This window comes from Brachyistius frenatus, unplaced genomic scaffold, assembly GCF_029030835.1.
Source record: "Brachyistius frenatus isolate BFR_SWC_R1_liver_20210118 unplaced genomic scaffold, ASM2903083v1 Contig_15, whole genome shotgun sequence".
NCBI lineage: Eukaryota > Metazoa > Chordata > Actinopteri > Embiotocidae > Brachyistius > Brachyistius frenatus.
Window position 1 is genome coordinate 1,256,328 of NW_027210614.1, and position 25,544 is coordinate 1,281,871.

Sequence of the window (25,544 nt, forward strand, 5' to 3'; positions counted from 1 at the left end):
CTGCATTCCTAATCCTTTTTGCTGCAGATGAGAGATTTGCTGTTCAGACTCATTAAGATTAAAGCGTTTTGCCAGAGTTATTTAAGAATGCAAAGTTCCATGTGAGACCTCTCAGAGTTCAGAACAGAAGAAAATCCTATTGACACGCTCGGTGCACTGGGGGCTGATCTTAGCCTATATTTCTATATTTGGTGTCAGTGATTGAGTGATAGCATGTGAAATAGTTTTTCCTGCTGCATTTTGGTTTTGAGTTACAATCACTTTTACATTCTTACCATCAGAGGATAATTGGTGTGATTGGTCTTTTTGTCTTCACTTGGAAAATTAATTTAGCTGCGTGTGTAGATATAAAAAGCCTGCAATTTTTACATCTTTTATGAAGTTACCATCTGCCTTTAAAGTAAATATTTTGTTTATTGGGTTTGATTACTAAGTCTAAAGTGGCAGATGAATTACTTGGGTGAGTTGAGACCTCTCTTTTGTCATGGGAAACAATACATTATGGTCATAGCCTGTAAATGTGCAGTTAACTAGGTAGCATTTTGCTTTCTAGTATTATTTTGGCAGCAGAGTTTGGCTGTGGTCAGGGTATCAGTCATCTGGTTGGACAGACAACAGTTAATGTTTAGCTGGAGGAGATAGCAGTCTTTTAGCTGAAGAAGAAATTACCATTGGATCGGACTATGTGTTAGTCTTCTGCCTAAGGATTTTTAATATTAGTTTTTTTGGCCAGAAACTCAGTAGTCTTTTGGTTGTGCTCGAAAGCTCCTTTCCCAAACTTTCCAACTCCAAGTGTCGCAATCTGGTTCCATTTTACAGCTGGCCTTGAGATTGTAACAGAGCTCCTTTCTCTCCCTCCTCAACCGCATATTTAATCCCTGTGCTTATGTCAAACTTAATTACAGGACCTTGTACGAAAAAATAACAAGTGAGCCTTGTAGGGGTGAGAGAGAGAAAAGAACAGTATTCAGAGAGGGAGAGAAAAAGAGACATGGGGAGAATGTTAAGAGGTGTGAGGGGGGGGGAAGGAACAACAGAGACATTTAATCTGTAGACTCAGTATGTAAAATGACCAAACAAAAAGCTATGATCTCAAGTATCTCTGTTTTAGTTGGCACTGGAACAGTCACAATCTATGTGAAAATCCATAAGAATAGTTTTGATAACAGAATCTAAAAGCTCTCAATGCTCTAAAACACCAAAAATATGTCCTGTAGCTGAGAAGTAGCGAAATGATATTGTCTGCCTTGTATCTACTGTACAACACTATAATACTAACTTAAATTCTCAAATGGGGACAGGCACTTAAGACAAGAAAGTGACCTAAGAGGCCCAACATCCATATCTTTTAAGTTGCAAGCCAGCAAATTCTTCTGAACCCCACAAAACTAAAAAGAAATAATCATTAGAATAAGTCACCGAGCCTGTGTGTGCATATGTGTGTTTGTGCACATAAAACTATTTATTCTGTAGAAGTGGAACAGCCGGGGAGAGAGATGTTTAGTCTGTCAGTTTAAAACTATTACCTCAAACTCTGAAAATATGAGCTGAGCCTGTCGTGCATCGACACAGGGAGACAGCACTGTGAAGAACAAACCTTTGAAAAGTCGAAATCAATTTTTGGGGGAGTAACATAACAAACGCTTCACTGCAGTGAAGAAAAGGGAATCTCTTTTTTAACAGTCTGAAAAGCACATATTCATACAATCTTCATAAGGCAAAACAGCATAAATGCAGTATACATGAAGTCTTTTAAAAAGGGAAATGACGGGAAAGGGAGAAAGGGAGAAGACACAGGGATGCTCCTCTGAGATGCACACAAAACAAACAGGAAGACCATCGCTGCTGAACACAACCCTCTGTACATTTTCCCTACACTGCACACATTGCACACACCTACACACCCACCCACCCACCGTTTAGGCCGGCCTGCTGGCTGAAACCTTCCCAGACTGGACTTGAGAGGCCAAGCAATGGACCAGAGGAGGGAGAGAGGTTCCCATGCCACTGGTGCTGGAACTGGCGCGCCACCCGGAGGTATTTATAGCAGGCCAGCACTGAAGGGCCAGGAGCGAGGGCATGCTTGTTTTCCTTTCCATTCCCCAGGCACTTTCACCAGGCCTCACATGTGGGTGTTAAATATATATATCCAAATACTGGGAGCAACATTGTGGGGGCAGAGGACAGGAGGCAGTGGGCTCCCTTGGAATAAGAGTGGGCTGGGAGTGGATGGGATGGAGAGTTAAGAGAGGAAACAGGAAGTAAGTAAGATGTAGATTTGAATGAAGGAAGAAAGAAAGAAAGAAAGAAAGAAAGAAAGAAAGAAAGAAAGAAAGAAAGAAAGAAAGAAAGAAAGAAAGACAGTTGCTACTGTGACTTTATGTAAACTAAGATGGGAAGAGAGGTACAGTAGGCTCAGTGGAAGCTCCAGGAACCAGTCTAGACCCATACAAGGATCAGAGGTTAAAGCCAAACTGAACTCAGTTCATCTGGAGACTCCACAGTGGAGATGCAGGGAAAAGTCCAGACTAAACAAGGCAGCATTTGGAGGGAGGTGGTGGAGCAGTTCTGCTGTTGTGGCCTCCTTCACATCAAATGATATCTAGCTGCTTCCTCTATATGCTCTGAGATGTATGTGTCGGTCTCTCTCCTTCTGCATGGAAATTCCAGAGTGACATTATTACTATGATGAAAACAGACCCTATAAATACGGAGCACTATGATGAATATAACAGCGATTATGGAGGCAGCGATAATTAGATCAGGAAAGAAAGAGAGGCTCATTGAAGTTTTCTCTGTTTTTGTGTTTGGGAATTCCTTTCAACCTTGTGTCTTAATGTATGAAGAATTACAGAGCCAACAGTAGTGTGGTAATCATATGGGTCTCTAGGAGCGCCTCCTGGGGCCTCTTCAGTGATCCTCTCTCCTGTTTTAGCTCTCTGCTCTCCCACTCACATCTCCGTAAAAGCCACCCTGCTGTCTGCTTTTTTTAATGATGGTTTGGCCAACAAACAATTAATAGGCTGCCCCACAGATGCCTGTTAAAAATGAAATAGCAGGAACTATGGAGTGCTCCCAAATGGGGCCATCGAGCGAGCAGCTCCTGCTATCTCTCCATCCAGTTCTGCTCGTCAGGTTTTTCCCTCGTCAGCAGCTCTCTCACCAACCGAGGTCCAGCTTAGATCTTTAAGCCCTAAGACTACAGCTTTAACAACACCCTGACCTGAGCCCCTGTCCAAATCCCAAATGTACAGCAGCCATCCCACTAGCTGATTGCGTCAGAAAGATTCCACAGCCACAGCCTCTGTTTTTTCATACTTGTGGGAAAATAGCAGCTCATGTTTCCTTGGATGCTTTACACATTCCTCACCCTGTCTTCACATTGCAGGGCCCCCAGAGTATGGGTATGGCCAAAGCCACTCAGGAGGAGGTGCTTGACAAATAAGAGGTGTGGCTATATGAAAATGGAAGGGATTTTTTTCTGTGTTTATTTAGGAGAAAGTTGCTAGGCGACGTGAACTCAAAAAGGCACTAATTACATTTCCCTGAGTTTGATGAGTATAACAGAACTTGGACAGGAACTTTCCAGCTCATTTAACCTCTCAGAACACAGCTGGGAATTATAGATAACAGAACATCTGGAAGTCACAAAAATACTTCTCTAGCATCTAATCCAAACTAATTCAAAATTTGCCACATCCTGCAAAGAACGACATCCCAAAGCTAACTCTGTGACAGCTCCAATATTTCAAAGTTAGTCGTAAAAAAGAAAGGCATCTGTGAATGGCATTTTAGTAATTTGGGCAAAAGTTTATGACTCCTAGATCATACAAATTTCAAATTTCAGCATTAGACTGAAAGGTCATGAAAGAGTATCTCAAACCTCACACATGTTTGCACTGTGTAGTACTACTTAGTGCTATATATGCTAATGCATCCCTTAATCTTGAACATAAATGACAAACATTCCAACATGTAAACAACACAAGTATTCCAAACACTCCTACTTGATTCTTGTCATTTAGTTGTAAGACAAACACGCACGCACACACACACACACACACACACACACACACACACACACACACACACACACACACACACACACACACACACACACACACACACACACACACAGACACACAGACACATAGATACATAGATACATAGATACATAAACAAATCATTTCCCTGGCCACATTCAAGTTTGGTCTCATCCCAAATTCCTGACCTCAAAATTTCAAGACAAAGGTAGTTAGTCTTGATTTATGCATGCTTCAGCTTTGGATGAAGAGAGCAGGACACAGTAGCGAAGCAATTAATTTTGATGCTGAAAACATTATTAATGGTAATGTTTAAAACATCAAAGCCCCGGCTGACAGAGACACAGCATCTTCACTCTGACAAGATGGAGCAGACGAGCTCACTTGAGTTAGTCAAGGTGAGGCACGGGGGAAAATGTAATTTGTCTCACCATTGATTTTCATCGAGATTTCCTGAGAAATCTGTGGTTCAGAAGAGGTTAAACTCATGTGCCTTGCGTCTTTTATATAGTAGGATTGGCCATTATATGGAGGGTAGTGCCTGTTCTCTTTCACTGGCTCATGTATCAGCCTACATGCCACAAATACATCATGCTTTGGATTTTTTAAATCTTTAAAAGTGGTTGGAGTGGTTTAATAAGGAGGAGCCAGTACATTCTTTTTAGATCAGACAACTGAATTCAACCCGTGGACATGGGATGTAGAGGACGACAGTCAGTCGGTTAGAATCCTAAGTTCATAATGAATGAGTAAGCCAGTTAAGAACCCCTCCTCTATCTGTGTGGACTCCTCACTGTAGCTTTGGGCAAAGGGATAAAGCTTCTCTCACTCCCACATATTCATTTACCCCCCACCATCACACCAATTGAACCAGGGAGTCTGGGGGGAGTCACATTGATATGCACCACACATCTCCATCCCCCAGCCACAACCATCCCCACTGGAAACATTATTTCATTACATATATTATGCATTCAGCATAAGGGAGTTGGTGAATGTGCGGTGTGCAGATGCGTGTGTGTGTGGGTGTGGGCAAGCGCAGATGTTTCCTTCTATGTATACACGGCTGTGACATGCTTGTTGTAAAAAGAGTTTTAAAGAGGGTGTAAAAAGATATAATGCCTCAGGGGTCCAGTGTTAATGGTACTTAGTTTACTTTGAGAATGAAGACAAAATATTTATTTCATACTGTTTTGTGTCAACATTAGAAAAGTGATCCTGTGAGTTTTACAGTGTAGAGGGACAGAGTTTCCTGCAGAGTTGGAATGAATTTTCTCAGCTCATCTGAGTATGTGCGTCCACATGTGAATGTACACTGTGCCTCATGCAGAGCAGGAGATAAAGAGATAGACAGAGAGAACAGGGGAAACAGAGGAAAGAGACCAGAAAGAGATGAAGATAGAGACAGACAGACAGATCTTTCATACAGCCCATTGCTCTTTGGGCCCTGGTCCAGATGTCACTAGAACAGTTTTTATTTGTTAATATCTTGTTTTAAAAGCCCCCTAAAAGTGCCTGCCGCCTTTCCTTCAAGACTCAAAGTGGCTCAACACAATACAGTCTTGTCTGATCCAAACTGGAATCAATTTGGAAAAGAAACCATTTCACCTCTGATTAAGCACTGCTCTGTCTCTGCTGTGGCATGCTGACCTTTCCAGAGGTCTGTCTTGTGCTGCGAGAAGGGGCTGACCAGATGATATGCTGGGCTAATTAGACTGATTGACGTCAGCAGGCAGGGCCCGAGAATGGCTTGTATTTGAACCTTCAGCCATTTGTCAGGACTCACAACAGCATCTCTGTCAGGGACCCTCAGTCTCACAAATCAGTTTCAGTGCATAATTTAATTTTATGTACGGTACACCCAGCCTCTCTTTGCAAATATCCCATCTTGTGTTTACCTTTCATTTTTTGACATTACCAATCTGTTGCCTCTGACTTGAGAGACAATCAAAAATGTGACACTTTCCTTTTGCCTTAAGATACAGTGAACCTGGCGTGCACTATTCTTTTGCACCAAGGTTTCTCCTTGTGTTTTTCCCACCAGACTTTAAATAATAATCAACATTTTTGGGCCAATGTGTACAGTCACGTCACGCCTACCTATCACACTCGGGTCAGACATCTTTCTGCCATGGGTGTCTTGGAAGTGGCTTCTCCTGGGACAAAGTGTCTTTATGTGATCAGTGTGATCCCAACACATTTCACATTGGTTTCTTCAACTCTCACTTTCTTTTATTAACTGTAGCTATGAATCTGTAGTCATGGCAGTGGAGTGCAGATTCAACATCTGTGTTTATCATCTATAAAAAGTTGTAAGCCCAGAGTACTTTTAGAAGAGAGTTTAGAGGGAAGAAGTCCACCAGAGATCAGCCCTCTCTGTCCAAATTCCAAGCACGTTGCCTTATACACCCTAAGAAATGTTGCCTAAAGAGAGGCCTGGTGGAGAGAAACCTCACCTCCAGTTCAAGCGGATTCCTCTGCCCTTTTATTTGCTTTCGTTTGGCTGCAGGGGGAACGTGCTCCACTCTGACCTGGGGGCACTCATCCAATCAGCTCGCTATCTGCTGCAAGGGCCTCCATAATAGTGACATTTTTCCACCTCGTCAATAAAGTGGTGAAAGCCACCCTCCACCCGCTACTTGACCATTTAACTTCTTCCTGAAAAGGCCCTTTCTTTCTGTCTGTTTCTGTGTCTGGCTGAAATCAATAAAAGCAGAGCAAGGAAAGAGGCCAATCCAGCAGCTGCATTAACTGGTGGTCTCAACTGCTGTACAAAGAGGATGGCTGGCAGTGAAAAGGATACAGGAGAGCGGGCAGTGCGGGTCTTTCCCCCTCATACAACAGTGGGAGAAATCTGCTACCTGTCTCCACTCGAGGTATTACACAGTAAGAACAAGGAGATTCCGATTCTGAATGAAAAAATTCAGTCACACAAAGATGGAACACGTGCACACACACACTTGTGTATCTAAAAGCCACAAAACAGAATAAAAACGAAAAAACTTTCATTCATTCCCGCAAACTGAAAGGTGACAATCATATGCAACAAAACTGACACATACATTAACACATATACAAACTCTGTAGTCTCTAATGATCATTGCTTGCCATGACTCATTTAGCAGCTGCATTCACACATCACCACATGTCTGCAGAGATTGACATAATGGCATCAGAGTGAGAACAAAATGTCTTCCAATAAAGGAGCAGGAGAGAGAAAATGAGAGAGATGGGTTACATCTATGCCCGTGCTGAAATGAGTGCAGTGCTTTGTTTGGTTATGCTGTCTGAGCTGAAATTGATTTCTGTGAGAAGCATGCACCAAAGAGCCCCTGCATTCAGATGAAATAAATAACACACTCTTGTAGATATGGGAGGGTATGTGGAAGAAGGAACAGAAGGTGAAAAATGGGATTGGGGAGGAGGGAAGAAACAAAGATGGATGAGGTCAAAATGAATTTACATGGGTGGAAAAAGAGATAAAAAAAAAGAAGGAAATGTCTAAAGGTGGGGTGCTGAATGTCATGTCTTCAGTCTCATGCACCATTGAAGAGACACGGCCTGAAAGACATCTGGAATAGTGGAGGATAACAGCCACACGCCACTCTCCAACCACAGACAACATGATGAGGGATTAAACTTCATTACAACATGTTATGGTAATGAATGGGCTGTGGCCAGTTCTGGATGTGTTAGAGTAATCACCACTCTCCAGCATACGTGTGAGTGACACTTTCTAGATGTGTCTGTATGTGCATGAGCACTAATCATATTCTTTGGATTCCAGGGTTTGTGAACTGGAGGAGGCCGGGGGGTCTTTTCCACATTGAACCAAACAGAAGCAAGCTAACTAAAAAAAAAAAAAAAAAACGCACCCAGCACTAAGACAGTTACTGTCATATGTATAATCTCCCATAATAAATGTAACAGTGTTTTTTTTAATCAAAGATGGACTTGGACAGACCCAGACATTGTGGTCTGGGCTAGTGTCTGGGCATCTGGGTCCAGGGTTGGTGCCAGAGAGGGAGGGGGACAGACAAAGCCACACAACCCAGAGGGGTGAGGTTGACTCTAGGTCACATTGGCTGCCTGGGCTTATGGCTGACAGATGTTAGTCTGGTTCAACAAGAGTTGTGATTCTGGAAAAAGTTACACCACACTGTGCTCCGCACTGCAATTATCTTCTCTGTGTAATGAAACATCTCATACATCATCACTCAACAAGCCATAAACCCCTCCCTGGATTACAAAGCCTTTGATAAACCATTCCACTTGAATCTGCTGTCGTTGTACGGCACTAACGTATTCTTGTGTTTGCGCTGGCTGGCCTGTCAGTGGCATTCCCAAGTGGAGCCACAGCATGTGTTTGCTGTATAGACAGAGCATAGCAGCCTTCTGTATTCGGTGGCTGCTGCTAATGTTGCTAATGATCTGCACAATGGAATAACGAAGACTGAAATGGACTCCCTTTATTTACAGTAAGCTTCAAAGTGTGAGAGTCTGGAGGGAGGCAAGGATGAGAGCCAGGGGGAAGTCCGGTCCCCAGGCTGCTCTATGTTATGCTCATGACGGTACAACAGGGACATGCTGTGGATAGGTGGTTCCTCTGCTCAGTGACAGCCTATGAGATATTTTATATCATGTATATAATTAAAATTTGCTCGTGGGGTGTTTCTATGGGAGTGAAACAGGTGCAGGGTTCCTGACGTGGAAAATTTCCTCGAGTGGGCATGAGGAGATGTTGGCAAGCACCAGGGTGGCATAAAAGAGGAAGTCTTTTCCCGGGGGAGGACAGGGGAGGGACGGTAAGTGAAATGACAGCGGATCATTAGACTGGGGTTGCTTGCAGCTTGATAATTTATGCAAATTAATTTCTTGGCTAATGTGAAAGGAGAGGGGGTGGGTGGCACCACTTTGTGCACAGTCAACATCCATTGAACAGCGAGAAGGTTTAACTGCTGCACTCTACTTTGGTGGTCTGGAAAGTTTAGCAGCGTAAACTAGGGAGGGCTGTGGTATACCAAGCAACAATGACAAAGAAGTACACACTATGCCAGCCCTCTTCCTGGCAAGGCGGCAGACAGACAGCCAATCAGGTCCGTGCTGGCTCTCCTATAGGCGAATGGCATGGCACGCTGGCCCGCTCGTCGTCCCGCCTACCCTCCCCGCTGCACCACAGCTGCCCAGAATGATTTTATAAACATTTTGCCAGTGGATCAATACCTGTATTGATCAACCATTGTGAGAGTGATCCGTCTAAAACCCAGAGCAGCCTAGAGCTCCGAGATGGGAGGAGCGAAATAGAAAGGCTGCAGAGAGGATGGAGAAAGAGAGAGAGTCTGCAGCCACAGTGAAAGGGAGAAGAGGTACAAGGGAAGAGAAGGGAATCTGAGAGAGAAGCAGACGCAGAGCTGAAGGCAGGTGGGGAGGCAGATTTCGGAAAACGTTGCCAGGCCACTGGGATTAGGGAGAAACCAGTGGTAATTGCTTTCTCATTAAGGGGAGGGAGGGGGACTAAGGACTGCTGCGGGTAAGTAACAGACAGGAGAAATAGTATGAAGAAATGTATATATGTGCACGACCCGGGTTGACTCAAACACCTGAGATTGCTAATGCCTGCACCAGTTTGGCCTGCTGGAGCATGTAGCGCTTTCAGGTACATTGTTGCATGTGCATACGTGTGCATGACTGCATGAGGTTCAAAGGGGCTGAGTTTGTGGGAGGTTGGGGGTGCTGCTGACGGGCGAATTATGTGTTCAGCACAGAAAAGAAAAAAACAAAAAAAACAATTAGCGTACTTTATTTATTACTGACTGTATGGTGATTTTTCAAGTTTTCTTTTTTTCATGTTTTTCCTCTGAAAGGAAGCAGCCGGACAGATCCTTGGTGACAACATGGGATAGAGAAGGCCCAGCACACAGTGCTTTCATGAATTTAGTTGTTTAGTTTAGTAAAATCAGAACTACAAAATCTAGAGAAATCCAGGACCTTGTGGAAAGGAATAGTCTGCATCCTGGATACGAGCGACCACAGAGGAAGGAACAGTAACATTTCTCAAGAAGGCAAAGTTGATTGCATGATCCAACACTGAGGTCAAAGGATGAAAATGGCTGCATGAAGAATAAAGAAGAAGAAGATATAACTGGCTTTTGGATATTGTTTGACATTTTGACAAGTCATTGGATTGGATATAAATTTGATCACATTTTGAATTTTGTGGGAACTTTACTGAAAAGATGACTAACGGGACCACTCAACAATAACATTGACTGTTTGATTCAAGGCCACAAACTGCACTGCACGTGGGGGAAAGACAAAAGGCTTTTGGGATCATCCCCCGATGTTAATGGAAAATCAAGTTTGCATTGATTGATTTTAAATGTGACTTTCTTGGGCATAATGATTTGAGGGGAGATAAAGCCTTCAAACAAAGTGTGGGGGAAGACCTTGATGCTCATGAACTCACTCTGCGCTGGAGCTCTGGTGCGGGAGCACTCAGAGAAAAAGGCCTCTACTCTACACGTTCACCGTGAACAAGCAGTTGGACTTAAAGAATGAATGCGCTGTCCGAAAGACAAGAGGCACCCTCCATACAATTTTTAAATAAACTGTAAACGGAATTAAAAACTATTGTGCTGTGCACAATGCAAATCTCTCTAAGTGTGTGGCTGTGTCTCAGTTCCACACTTCATAATACAATAACAATGAATTGCATTTGATAAATAGTATGCTGTTTTGACAGTTAACTAGGAAACAAGAAAACAATGAGGATGTGATACACGGTGGCTGCTAACACAGTTAAATTAAACTGCCATTTGCCAAAAACGTTTTCCAAAAAAAAAAAAAAATCAAACGGCATGTGTGATATATGAATGGATTTACTTTCATTGTATTGAATTTGATCACTTTTCCAATGTGGCTACACTCATTCAAAGCTCAATAGAATTGGGAAAGCGAGTTAGGTACCTTCTATCGGTCTGTAGTGCTTGTACAACACTTGAGCTGGACTTTTAAGATGTATGCAGTGCAAGAGACTCAGGTGATGTTGAAGTAAAGGGGTATTCAGCAACACAGGACAAACTTACTTGTGTCAAAGTTGTTCGATGTACAAAATGCACACATTATGTAACAGGCAAGAGAAAAACAGGAGAAAAGCCAGTGGTCACAGGTCTGACATGTATTAATATGAACTAATATGCCAATAGTATGTAATCCCCAGGGGACAAAAAAAAAGAAAAAAAAGTGTGATGCAAAGTTAATAAGCAAAAACAAACTATTACCTTGATGAGACCTTTACACTCTTACTACGCAGACAGAGTTTGAAACATGCAGTAAGAGAAGATACAGGCCATAAACATCCCTGTGGTACAGCAAAGCATGGGGCAGCACAGATAGGGACATGTTGTTTAAGGCACCACTACAATGAAAAACAATCCAGGAAGTTTAAAAGCTGATCAGATGCCAGAGTACTTCACAACACAGACAGGATTGTTCAAATTCTGGAAAGTTATCAATATGGCATTTGTGAGGTAAAGAGTAGAAATACAGCATTCATGTTGCAACGTTATTTACCAAGACTGTGGGCTTGCCTGTATTTGACTGACCAATGCTGTACCTTGTTGGATGACATTGCGCAGTATTACAGCAAAACTTGGGTCAGGTGAAGCTTCTTTTGGTCAGACAACCCTGCAGCACAGTCCCGGCTCCATTCAAATGAATGAAAGGCTTGAGTTTGCTCATGCAAAGTTGAATTCAGTCAATCAGCAGCCTCAGTTGCTGTCTCAGCTTTGAAAGGAGTTAAAAAAAAAAAATGCATCTATTTGCCACTTTATGTCACTGGAATCCTGTGTTGATGAACTAAGACAGTTGCAGCATAAATAATGGTTATAAAATGCACACTATTTGAAAAACCTACCTGAAATCACTTTGTGCCATCAATGAACCAAGCTGAGATCTTATGAAAGTTAAGCCAAGAGCTCACATGGCTGCCAATCCTCTCAGCCATGGGCTGTTTATGAATATCTAATAACTGCTTAATAAGCACCTTCAACAAGAGAAGATCACCCATTGCAGAATTTTTTTGAATCATTATTATTATTATCATTTATAGTTAGTATACGTGGTCAGTACATAATATATACTGAGGAAAAAGACTCATTATTTTGCTCATTAGGACAAATAGCCAAAAGGGTGCGCAGTGTTACTAATCTTTCAATGGCTTCTTCTCATAGTGTCTCTGCTATTGTCTATACCTACTTAATTTCAGGAAGATAAAGACTTAAGTGTTAACACTTTGCTCAAAGATTTAATTCATGTGCTATCAAAGCAGCACTGGGGCACTGAATTACTTTCTTCTTTCCTTTAATCCTTTTTGTTTGATTTCTACTGTCAAAAACAGACCCTTGGATGAGTGCCAAACAATAAATTAGGGTCTTCATTAGACACATCAAATCTAAATTACTATTCAATTAACAAGCCAGTCAACCTGAACTAATCAACCAATTAGTCTGTGTGTGTACACAGAAAAGCTAACAAAAGCGCACGAGTCCCCTGGGAAAGCAGTAAAACACTGCAGAAGAGTGACAGTGCAAATGAGAAGGTACTGGTTTAGGAGGGAAAGGGAGGATGAGAATGTGGCAAAAAACCAAGACATCCGTGCAGCCCAGTTCTTTTTGGGGAAAACAAATGAAATAAATAAAAACTGAAGAAGGAATACATGAAAAGACTAAAAGAAAAAAGGGATCTGGAACAAAAGAATTCATAAGAATGAATCTAACTGCATTGTTTGATGGTATAATGTTTTCAGGTTGATATTTCTGACCAATTCTTGAATGCTAAAGAGTTGAAATTATGTCATACTGCGCCTTTGATTTGATCCTATATAGTGTTAAAACATCAGCTCTCCCTGTTGCAAACTAAATGGATATAAACTGATACTAATTTCAAAGTTGAATTAGTTATTTGACTTAATCTGATAAAAGAAAACATGTAATACAAGATTCTATAGTGCAAATCAAACCGAATTTGATGGCGTGCAGAGACTGCACTGGTTGAGTCTCTTTGTAGAGACAGAATTTCACATACACCAACCCTCCAGGAAGACTAGTTGGAAAACATAGTCAGACGATATTTGACAAGCAATGTTCAGACAGTACAGCTCATTTGTTAAATTCCCTCTGTCACTCAATGAACTCATGTTTGGTGAGTGCAGATTTAATGCCCCATTCAGTGTGGTAGAGCTGCCAGGGTGTCCGTCATGAACGTACCCTTAGGCCACAGGAGATGTGGTCGGCAGTCCTGGCTGTTCAAACGTCCTCTTCACACACAGTAGAATGGAACCTATGAGACAAACACGACATACACGCACTTATGAACATACTGTACAATACAGAGCAAAGCCAGACCAATACAGGATTTAAAGGCCATTACTGATACTGGAGTTTAAAAAACAGAATATAATTCTATAACCATAAATATAAACCCATGAACTTGATATAGATCCTTTAGAGGTTTTTTAAAAATTGTGATCCAGGTACATACTGACCGGGACATCTCTACCCCTTCCACTCATCACATCTAAACCCCTGAGGTCTAATGGCACTCCACTACAGGCCAAAGGGGGTTGTAGAGAGGAGAACACCATTATTGTACCAGTAAATGTCAGAACAACCCTGTCTAATTGTGCCATTACTAATTCATGTTTATTAATGCAGTGATGTATGATGGCTCCACAGACAGACTGAGTTTGTCTGTGCCTGTCATGTATGGCTTATTCTTTGCTGATGAGGGCTGCAGGGAGCGTGTTCGTGTTAGACTGCGTGGTGGGTGCGGGGCAGATGGCGCACGTAGTGACAGTGCCAAGTGGTGTGTGACTTTCACATGAAAGCAACACGGGTAAGGCAGTTGACTGATGTTGCTGGTGTCTTCTGCTGGCCCAGTGCCAGGGCCCCGGTCCCCAGTGCCCCAGCCTCTCACTACCCCAGAGCCTCTGGGCAAGTACCACAGTTATTGTTTTCACTGCCAAGCAATTAGCAGCACTTAAGATTTATTTAGTCATGCTCTAATGTGTGGTAATTATCTTGGGGCCCAAGCAAGCCTCTTCATCCCATCACCTTGTCGCTCACACCAGAGCAATGCATCAGCAGGAGACAGTGAGGGAATGTGTGGGAAGAAGCGTGAGGTACTGAGGGTGGGAACGTGAGGGGAGGTGGAGCAGTGCTAGGAGGATTACAAGAGCACCAACCCAGCTCTGTGGATCAGCACTTTTTAAGAGATCTTCAGGGGCCTGTTGGCTGAACGCATAGCAGGAGGAAAGGGCAAATACAGCCCAGTTACACTTTTATAGAATGCTTTGTGGAAAAACACCCCTGACACACACCTCGGTCTGGCAGCTCGGTTTGTCATATGGCCCAGGGGGCTCCGCTAGCCTATCACGTGACCATTGTAATGACCTTAAAGGGCAGCTTCCTCAACAAGCTCAGGCCACTCCCACTGACTGGACCGCTGTTTGGAAAATGCAGTTTGGGTCACTGCATAATGTGTGATGCACTTGGCCCTCAGGCTGGAATAAAAAAAATATATAAAAAAACCACAATGTACAAAGCATGCCAGATAGATTATGCAAAAGCTGACGAGGACGGTAAAACAAAACAAAACAGAAAAAAGTTCCTCTGCTGTTGCTGATCCATTATACTTTTGGGAATTTCCATATTATCACACATGATATAAATGTGTAAGTTATGTCATAAATTATCCACGGGGGTCAGAAGCAGCTCTGATAAAAGTCTACAGCATATAGCTTGAGAACTGAGGAGAACCAGTTCAATTTACATGATCTACTTAAACAAGAAATATTTTGCAATGCAGAGGGTTATAGCAGGAGCTCAGTGAACACATGTAAGCAGATGAAGGTCAAACGCAGGTTCAACCGCATATTCTCATCTTATACATATGCATAAAAAAAACAACCGTCAATCTTTGCTGATTGGAGGGGTGGGAGACAATTTGAATCACTAAATATTAAAAAAACAGCATGTGCAACACTAGACAGCGTACGGTTTTGGTCATGAACAGCAAAAAAATGCTGATGCAAAACATCACAGTAGCCATTGTTGTGTTTAGTGTACGACTGGTAGCAGCACTCTAATCATTGCAGAACTGGGCCTTCTCATCACCTCAAATTACTATGCAGTCTGGAAGGGTGGTGCTATGAATGAAATATCACTTTCCATTTTATCTGCGGGGGCAGGTTGATACTCCGAACCAATCAGAACCTCACAAGCCAACCCCTGACCTTTTTCATCTCAATATGACTACCATTATCTGGCAGAAAATTAGAAGCGTCTCGCTATTGTTCCGTAGTGACAGGGGGGGTGGAGGTTATTTAAAGATAAATGCTTCAGTGTTCATGATCCATGCAGCAATCACACACCACCAACAGCAGCAGAGGAGAAACATGTCTGCTAAAGACTGGTGGCTGCATGAGTGCACATGCGCGCAGCTTTCACCGGTTGCTTTTGTATTACTACGCGAGTACTCAAATGAACAGCTTTAATGTCCAATTCAGAGCAGAAATTTGAAAGGAAAACCAGATAGTTACATAGCCTTGATTTCAGTTGTCTCCATAGGCAACTGGATCACTGCTGGCTGTCTTAAAAACATGAGTAGCGAGAGAGATAATATCCTCCTGGTAACAAAGCCATTAGGTGACAACTGCAAATAGAACTGATGTAGGACTGAAATGACACAAAAAGTAGCTGAGCATTTGTTAGCCTTTTTGAACACTCTCAAGCAGAGTTATACAAAAAAATGTTTTTTTTGGCAGTCTGAGCAGTATTTTTGAGGACCAGCAATATATTTAAAACCCAAGAAGCTTTAATCCTCTATTCATATGGATATTTTTGTTCTGACGTTAGTTGGAAGATTTGCAATGAATCTTTCCCTAAATCATGTGCATCATATGATGTTTCATTGCAGCTGTAATAGGAAACTCGAGCACAGAAAGATATTAATAACTGCCTGAAATACATGCACTTCAAAGTAGCATGTTTACACTCAACCACTAAATTCACTAATTTAAGAAGAAAATCAAATGATGTACTTTTTAACCTCTTAACCCCAATATAAACAGTTTAAGAAAAAAATAAATAAATAAATCAAAAAATAAATCAAACATCGTCAAATACAACCTTTCAGCTGCTGAAATTTTTTCCCTTTTCTAATTTTCATGGACATCTCCACAAAACATTATAGTGGCGTTCCATTTCCGCTGAAAGTGGACAGCTAGCATAACCCGTTTCTTAAAATTACTTATGAAAATTTAAAAGCAAAGGGCTCTGCTCAGTTATGCCCTTGAAAAAAATGCATTACAGTCATAGTTCACAAATTTTCTTTCCAGATTTTTTCTAAATTCTATGAACAAATAACTAATAGTGAAGGTGTCCCATTGCAACTAAGTGCAGTGGGAGAATTCCCACACAATAACTGTGTGCTGCACAATCACATTACTAGTATGTCGCTTGTTAGCTTGAGCCCAAGGACTGTTAGAAATAACCTTTGCTCCTCTGCTCTCAGATGTGTTTTGGATAGTTCAGTACAAAGTGAGACAAAAGTGAGAAAAATGTATCCACAAGAGTTGCAGTTGCACATTTTAGGCCTTTTATTTAGACTATCCCTTTTAATTCACTAACTGTGAATATGAGACATATTCGAATGAATTTAAACACAGGCCTTGCTGATAATCCTATACATTTTGCAGCAGGCACCTTGTCCACTGTTGCAGTTGCAGTGAACATTATTACAACAGTTACAGAAAGCATATTGCTCTTAGCTGTTCTTAAAAGTAGTTCGTAAAAAGAGGTTCAGAAGACTGTGCCGGGAAAAACTAAACATTTAATTTAGGTGCAAGTTCCCATTTAGTTTGAATTAACTTTCCAACGTTTTCATAAGTGTGCATTAGTAGACTTGGTAAATTAAGATATTCAAAACATGCTTTACTGGGTTTCTTTAGACAGCTGTTTTTATTCTATTAACCCTCCAAATTAAAAGAAAATACCACTTCATAAAATAATTTGTTGATTGTCTATAGTTCAGTTTCTACCAGGTTTGACATGATGATATCATGACAGGAAGGCTTTCCCTATTTATACCCAGAGCAATATTATCAGAGCACATGACCGTGACTGAAATTAAATGAAACCATTTTTAAGGTTCTCTTTCATATTTTTATAGTTCAGTTTTCTTAAAAACAACACAATCTGCAAATGTTAAATGTGCACTGTTAGGGGCAAGAATGAAAGTGACCATGAATTTGCAGTAGTTCTGTTGAAGGACTTGCAAATGCTTTCCTGAATGTCATAAAACAGCAGGAAATCGGCTGTTCTAGCCAACATATGTCAATAGAAGGATATGATTCTGAAATAAATTAATGTATTAATATTTTGTTCTTTTTCTCACTTCCAACATTAGTTATTATCTAGTATGATGCATGCATAATGTTAGAGAGGGTCATAGGATAGCCCTGCTTTAAATGTTATATTTCCATGATTGGTTCATTCTCTCCATTTCCTGTTCATTGTGTGCGAGCAAACTCTATTGTCTGTGGGTAGATTCTGCTCGGCCCTCAGAGGGGCCATCTCCAGGGAGCACTGCATCTTTTATTAATCAGGGGCGCTGCGCCACAGCCCCGCTTATCTAATTTAGCAGCCCGCCTCACATACAACTATGTTGGGCTTGGTGTGGAAAGAAGGGACAGGGGTGTGGGGGTGCAGTTGGGTGTAGATGGAATGGGGGTTGGGGTGCTTCCTTCAGTTATTCCATATTGTGGGTTATGCAAAGGGGGGCTGTGAGGGAGCGAGGGAGACAGAGGGGAGGTAGCGACTTATCAGACACCTCGTCACCAAGTTTTAGGACTGAATCACAATACAGCAAATTACCTTCTGCTGACAAGAAAAAATGAGCATAGCCCCCATATGAAAAAAATAGGATTGTCAGGAAGAGGTGACACATTGATTGCTTAGTATGCGCATCCAGGAGGCTGGGGTTCAGAGGCGTCCTCCCTATATATATGTAGAAGAGGTGCAGCAGTGCACAGCACAGCCATGAGGGTGAATGAGAAATTGAAATGCCATGTTAGATTGGAGCACCTTCCTCGAGCCAATCTCTCCAGTCGAGCCCAGTCTAGCCCATATTAGTCCACCATATCATAGTACCGCCATGTTTGTTATGGTGAACAAGCATGAACCAAACAACACAACAGTGATCACAGTTTGTAGTTCACTAATATCATAATGTAATGGAATATGCTCTGGTACACAGTATATGCATCGTGCTCATTTTAACACCTGGTAAAATAACCTGGTCTCTAAGTGTTTAATGCTTCTTTTCTGGCTGTCCCTCCTCCCTCTTCTCTCTCATCTGTGTCATAGCTCAGATGAATCAGTGTCACCAGTGTTGAGAGCACTTACTGTCAACCCTGGCGCCCCGGGCTACAGCACTGATGGACACAAACTATAAAATATCAGCCCCCTGGGGAGACATCGCTCAAGCACTGCCCCACATCCCCGAGGGGGTGCGATCTGGTCAGTGTGTATGGGTTTCTGTGAGTGTGTTGAGAGAGCAATAGGGCAATGTATTTGTCTTTGCATCTGTCTGTAAGCATGGCCTATGTGTGTATATATGTGGATAGTTTTAACATGATTCGCATGAGGAAGAGGTAAAAGGGGAGCTCCTGAGGAAGAAGAATATATTTTTATCTGTGTTTCACTATTTTCTAGTTTCATAAATGTTCTATTTCACAGACTGCTTTAGAAAAGAAATAGAAAATAGAATATACAAGAATATGCGCCTTTTCAACATTTCCATCTCTGGCCCACAGCAATGACCCCGGCTCTGCCCCAATCCCAATAAGCCTAAATTCCATAACTCTGTAGCTGGGGTCCCAGCCCGTCTGACAAAAACTACAACCAGGCAACTGTATGGGAAAACCACAAATGAATCAATCAATAAAATCAACGGCTCTGTGTGAGGACATGTCCCACATCAGCTGATAAGTGGTATAACCTCCCCCTCCTGTTCTCGCCAGGCACAGCGAAGGTATGAAAAGTCACACAACTAAAATTGGAAGAGGTAGGAGAGCAAAATCAGGAAGAGACCTCAGTCCTCTGAATAAAAAACCCCATCCTCTACAGGTCACTGGGCTGCAATTCCTTCCTTTCAATTCTGCAAGGTCAAGGGTCCTGCTTTTTTGTGCTAATGTTCAAGCACATGTACAACTGCACTCATGTAAAATATAAGCAACACACCACAGCTGCACACATTCTAAGATAAAAACACCAATTTACACTTATATATTTGTCTCTTAACATGCCTTTACCAAATCTCCAAATATTGACTGTTCACTTACACTGTCTGAAGTCTGTGGCTGCCCGATTCACCTAACAGAAGTATATTAACAAGGCTCCTTTGAGGTTCAAGGACAAAGGCATTAAGAGGAAAAGGAAGCAAGGGACTGAACAGTGGACTGCAGGCTTACGATCATTGTTCTATTATACGTTACTGTGTTAGTGTTGGAGGACTTCTAGAGTGGGTTGGAGGAACATATGAATGCAAATAGATGAAATCAAAGGCAAATCACACATTGCTGTTTGTCTTTTTTTCCCCCATCATTATTATTTCTCTCACTCAGTGCTATAATGGAAGAGTCATGAGACCTAACATAAGGATTGTATGATCAAAAACAGTTATTCTTAGTGCCTGGCAGGTAAATGACAGAAGACAACAAAGTAGTTTCTGTTTGATCAAACACATTCAAAGGTGGATATACGTATGCATCAACCAATCAATTACAACTGCCACTGGTTTTGTTTATGGACTTACTTTGGGCCTGGCCAATAAGGTTTTGGTCTTCGTTTTTTTTTTTTTTTTATGTCTATGTTTAAAGAGCAGAAGCTGCCCTACTCCTGATCTGATTTGGATAAAATAGCACCTTATCTTGTAAGTCTCAGTATTAATGCAGGTAACCACTTCTGTCCTCTGATCTGGCAAAGCCTCGGTGAGGTATGAAGGGGCAGTTTTGAGAAGAAAAAAATAAAGAGAAATGTTCAGCAACGTAAAATATAATCCACAAATTCCTAACGTTAGTACAGACAGTCTCAATAAATATTACTCTCAACGGGAAGGGATGGGGAGTGTTTAAGAGGGGAGGTGAAACAGGGCCTGCAGACCCCCTGTAACAGTCACTTAAGTTAAGCACTAGTCTACCAGGCCGCCACACAGTAAAACTCATCTATAATTTGTGATGAGTGTAATGCCATCTCCACTTCATGATTATGTGATATTCTTCACCTCTGCCATAGCCAATGAGGCCAGGAGCTGGCAGTCTTAATGAGGTGCCTCAAAGTTCAGCTTAGGGAGAGGAGAGGTGGGAAGATGGGTGTGTGGAAAGAAAAGAAATTTAGGCCAAGTGAAAGCTGGATACACTACTCTGCCAGTAATATTATCAATATATAGTCATAGAAATAATAGTCGTAAAAAGTAAACATTAAGGATGTATTGTGAATTGTTATTTGAATAAATTACTTGTTTGTCTATGATGAGCTAAAAGCCAAAAGTTTTTAAAAATGGGTTCAAATTCTAAACTCACTCTTCCAGATTGCTCTGCTCATTCTATGAGATATAGTCACAATAAAAACAGAGAGAGAAAGTCATTACGTCCATGCCCAGTCATACAGACCCCCAAACCACTTGTTAGGGAAGCATGGCATCCTGGTTTTGTCGAGGATTATGTCCACCAGGGAGATCTCATGAGAGAGCCCCTTAGACTCATTTTCAGCAGAGTGCATTGCTATGCTCTTATGACTGGTCTAGATGTTATGAATAAGTAAATAACAACATTTTTCCAGTCGTTTAATCTCTGAGCACTGCAATTAGTAAGTCTGTAGTTTGTGCTGCCTTTTTTTCTGCCCTTATTATTGTTATTGAAATGTCACGCTCTTATTTAGCTCAAGGATGAATAATAAATAAGCTATAATTACTGTCTTGAATGAGCTGACGGCTTGGCTGGGTCAATGGTAAAGAGAGACCCCCCATCTCTCTCTCTCTCTTTTCCTCTCTTCCCCTTCTTCTCCCTCTCTCTCTTTAATTGGATCTTGTAATTAGTTTCTCTGAAGGATCTGGGAGGTCTGAGGCATCCTCTACAGCATTCATTAGTGTTCTTGAAGGAGGGTGCAGCTTTTTAAAAGCTCTGCCTGCTCCGTCCCTCACATGTCATAACACTAGATATGAGTATGCCCAAATACAATAAGACCATAATTTCCAGCCTGGTTAGGTTTTGCCAATAAACTACCAAAACAAAGCAGCTCAGCACTGTGTGGGCCTTGAGGGAAACATTAAGGTAGTTCCTAAAACACACGGAAATGTACTCTTTTTCATGATTAATCTTTTGAGTATAAATTTTCCATGGGTGCTCCAACTAGGAGAATCAGAAATTACATGAAATGCCTATGTGATGATGGTTTGCACACTCAGAGTTTAAGAGAGTCTTACTTGATTCACATTTATTGTGAAGAAAGCTAAATACTATCAGACAGTTCATGGCTGCAGGTAGCAGTGTGTTCTGAAATCTTAAGTAAAATGTCCTTTGGCTTACAACTAGAGAACTGACCAGCCTGAGCAAATTCTCTTTTTGAGATGCACGCATGTACAACACACATATACAGAAACACACAATCACACATATGCATACACACACACACACACAATGTTCAGACCTATAATATACAACCCCCCTCTAGCACCCCAACACCATTTCCCCCTTTTTCTTCCCCACCCACCACTGGCCAGGCTACACTAGACATCTCTCCCTAATCAGCAGCCTTGTCTCGCTCAGACTGGTTGCCATAGTAATATGCCGGCTGGTCGACATGGCAACCACTCTGAGGTCCACTATTAAATGAAGAAGAGTGGAGGGAGGGATAGGGAGAATGGAGTTGGGATGAGAGGAGAGGGAGAGAGAGGAAGAACAGGAAAGACAGCAAGAGACAGGGAGAGATTGTCCAAGATGGGGGAAGGGGTATCAGGGGTGGGGTAGTGGGGGGCATAGAAAAATGAAAACGGTGTGGAAAAAAAAAAGCATAGAAAAACGAGTACAAGGACAGAGACAGACAGACAAGGAGGGGCGGCAGGAGGATATAGTAGTACCATTTGAGCTACCTATTGCATTGTATGGTATTAAAAGCTTCTGATATGTGTCGCAACAATGCCATTAACCTAATGCATGACGTAATTTACTTAATGCCTTACACTTATAAATTTATACGCATGAAAAATGCATGTGCAGCCTGTCTCAATCTAGATAAAGGATCATAAACTAATATCGTGTTTTAAGAGATACTTACCATATTATTGTCAATCTACATCGGGCATACCTCAAAAATGATATAAATACAGTAAAATTTATAATGTATAACAGTTTTATGGATCACAGGCCAACAATAATTACTGGTGAAGGCATTAGAAAAGTTTATGTTAGACAATGAGGTCACATTGAATATGGAACAAAACCAGGAGGCAGTTGCAATGTATTTAGAGTCTGCTTAATCATCAACAAACCAGTTCTTATTAAAATAGTGATCTTTTTTGGCATTACCCTGAATGGTACACCTCCCAGTTGCCTTATAAAAAATTTTTTGGGCACCTCCCTCTCATTCCACTTGGCATGTCAGACAAGATGGAATATATGTAAAATGTTTCTGTAATTTAAAACTACATTGCAGGCCCGGCAGTTTCTGGAGCCATTCTGTCATTGTGCCATCAGTGGTGCACTCTTTCCAAACTGAAGTGAAAATTCACCAGGGCACACATATCTCAGTGTGTCTCTTGTACAATCTGCCTCCATCATTCTTTCCTCACCTCCTCCTCCTGTCTCTCTAAGTCTTCTTTCCTTCTCTTATTTTTTGTATTTGCACCTCACCTATATCTTGGTGTCTCCTGCTACCAATGCAATTTTTTTTTTTCCTTTCATCAGATTTTTATCCCCCTTCTTCCTCTTTGAATGGATCTCTCTGTCTTGCTTTTTCTCAAAGTCTGATTCTTTAATGAATGAATTGCCCTTCTATCAAGATGCCACTGCAGCAGTGACACAAAATAGCATTTGTTGCCTTGTGTGAAATTCCTTCATGAATTGGAGCCCTCTCTTTTTCCCTGGAGCATCTTATGAAAGATAGCTAATTGCTTGTCCACATTGTACCGTCAGTCCCTGCTTCCCCAGTGCACCATTCAGAGGCAATTAAAGTGAGCTTAAACAGAGTAAGAAAGTGCGTCATCCTCTTAATGCAATTAAGGATGTGTGCACACAAACATACAGTAATAGTCAGAAACACAAAAACAGGAACACATAGAAAGAACACAGGAAAAAAAAAGCAAACGGAAGATGTTAATTTATCAGGCAATGCATGCCCTTTTCTTGGTCGCATCATATGTAACAGTCTAGATTTTGGCTATCAGTCAGGATTTTAAAATGCAAACATAAAAGTCTAAAATGCTTTCTGTCTTGATAAATTGTAAATGTCAATTTGACTTATAAATACAGAAAAATTATCTGTGGAAAGATAAATATGAATTCATAAATTCTTTCTATTCATATAACATATTTAAAGCAACATTTCCAATCTTAGTCTGGAAAACCTGATATGCAAATCTGTTTAGCAAATGTCTTTTTGTTTATTTTAAACAAAAAGACATGTAGACATATAATGCTGTCATTAGAAGCAGAATAACATTTACTAACTCAAAAAAAATGTTTTTCTTGCAGTTGATGGTAATAGTTTGGTGTAATTAACCACACACACCTTGAAGCATCCATGTAAACAGGCACATGCTGCCTGTGAGTCACAAGGTGAAATGACAGGCCTCTGGTCAGACACACAGGATATTTTCATTGTAACAGTCATGCTCCAACACTTAAGCCTCTGACATACTGTATGTGATTACAAGCACTAGGTAATCAGCTAAAAATCAAGCAAGGTTTTATTAGAACATTGCAAACTTAAATCAATTTGAGAAGTGAATAGCCTCTAATTGTGGGGTAATTTTGCTTGTTATTTGTGTGTAAATTCCACCCATTCATTTGCGTCACATTTTGGTGGAGAAATTGAATTTAAGTTAAGGCAGCAAAGTCACACTGCTTGCAGGGCCTACTGAGACAGGCTGGGGGACGTCTTGGGAAATCTCACCACTTGTTTCTCTCACTTTAGCACTTTATGTGGTAGCTCCATCTCAACATCTTCATTAATGTTTTGTGGGACAGCCAACCAGAGCCAATCCCAGCCAGAACAGACTTAAACATGTTCAGTCTATGAAGATTCAACACGTCAGGAACTCATTTGGTTTAATATATATACGGAATACTATAGTCTTTTGTACATTCTACCAAATGCAGAACTTAGGCATATTCATAACTGAGCTGATGCAGGTCACAAGCAGTAATATACTGTATACACACAGAACTGTCTTTTGTTAGACATGAATACTCCATATTTAGTACTGATCTGTCATTATTGTGTTCTACTCATCAGAATTTCCCTCAGTTTCTAGTCAAGTTCATCGCCTTTGCGAGTGATTTCTGGCAACAGATCTGTCTCATCTGACCTAATCTGCCTATGAGTCACCATCAGACATAGAGTAGACAGTACACAAATGACAATGCAAGCATTCACGCTGAACATTTTAACATGCACACGCATGTCCCCAGTTCCTGTTTTTCTTCCTTTCCTGACCTCTTCTACTTTGTCTTTTGTCACCAAAACAAGTTTTTGTCAACGTGCATGAAAAGTTCCAACAATGACTGCATGAAATTATGTTCCTATGTAACATCTTGCAAGTATGTTTTGAAGGACTTCATTTTCAATCAACGTAATGAGGAAATGCAGTTAATTAGCGCATCAGGCAAAGTTGCAAATACACTGATGCTAGACGTATCCAATCTAGTGACTGAATCATTATTTATCTTTTTCATGGTTATGTTTAAACCCTCACATCACCCGGTTAAGGTGTTCTGAAAAGTCCACTGTTACGTGAAACAAAACAATTTTTTTTTTTTACATATAATCAAAACCGTGATTATTTCCTAATCTTCATCAAAATAATCGCAGATGAGACTCTGGATGCCAACCCCAGCCCCTCGTTTCAGAGTGGTGCATTTTGTACATCCACCTTCAACCCCAACCATCTACGGCCCTACTGCCGACTGCGGTTCATAAAGACTGTACTTCTTTTGATTAATAAAAAAAAAAAGAAGAAGGATAAAACATCTGATGGTCAAGAAGCCAAAATGAGCAGTGCTGCCTCCCTGACACTGAGAAGATATTTCCATGCAATGTTTTGAAAAACAAGAATGAGTGTTCTTTTGGACTACAGATATTTGTTTGTACTGTCAGAGAGCAAGGCTAGGGTGTGTCCTTTATGTCCTGAGGGGGAGTGTCTCTCAGTGGCAGAGGTAACTGT

General features: G+C 41.3%; 1 protein-coding gene across 2 annotated transcripts in view; it reads right to left on the reverse strand.

Moving 5' to 3' along the window:
* The window catches only part of zfhx3b (zinc finger homeobox 3b), a 210,358-nt gene that overhangs the window by 159,910 nt on the left and 24,904 nt on the right, over positions 1-25,544 (reverse strand). For both annotated transcript variants that reach the window (XM_069693479.1, XM_069693478.1), the window contains exon 3: positions 13,310-13,382. The gene's annotated coding sequence lies outside the window, so the exon portion shown is untranslated. The remainder of the gene's footprint in view (positions 1-13,309; positions 13,383-25,544) is intronic.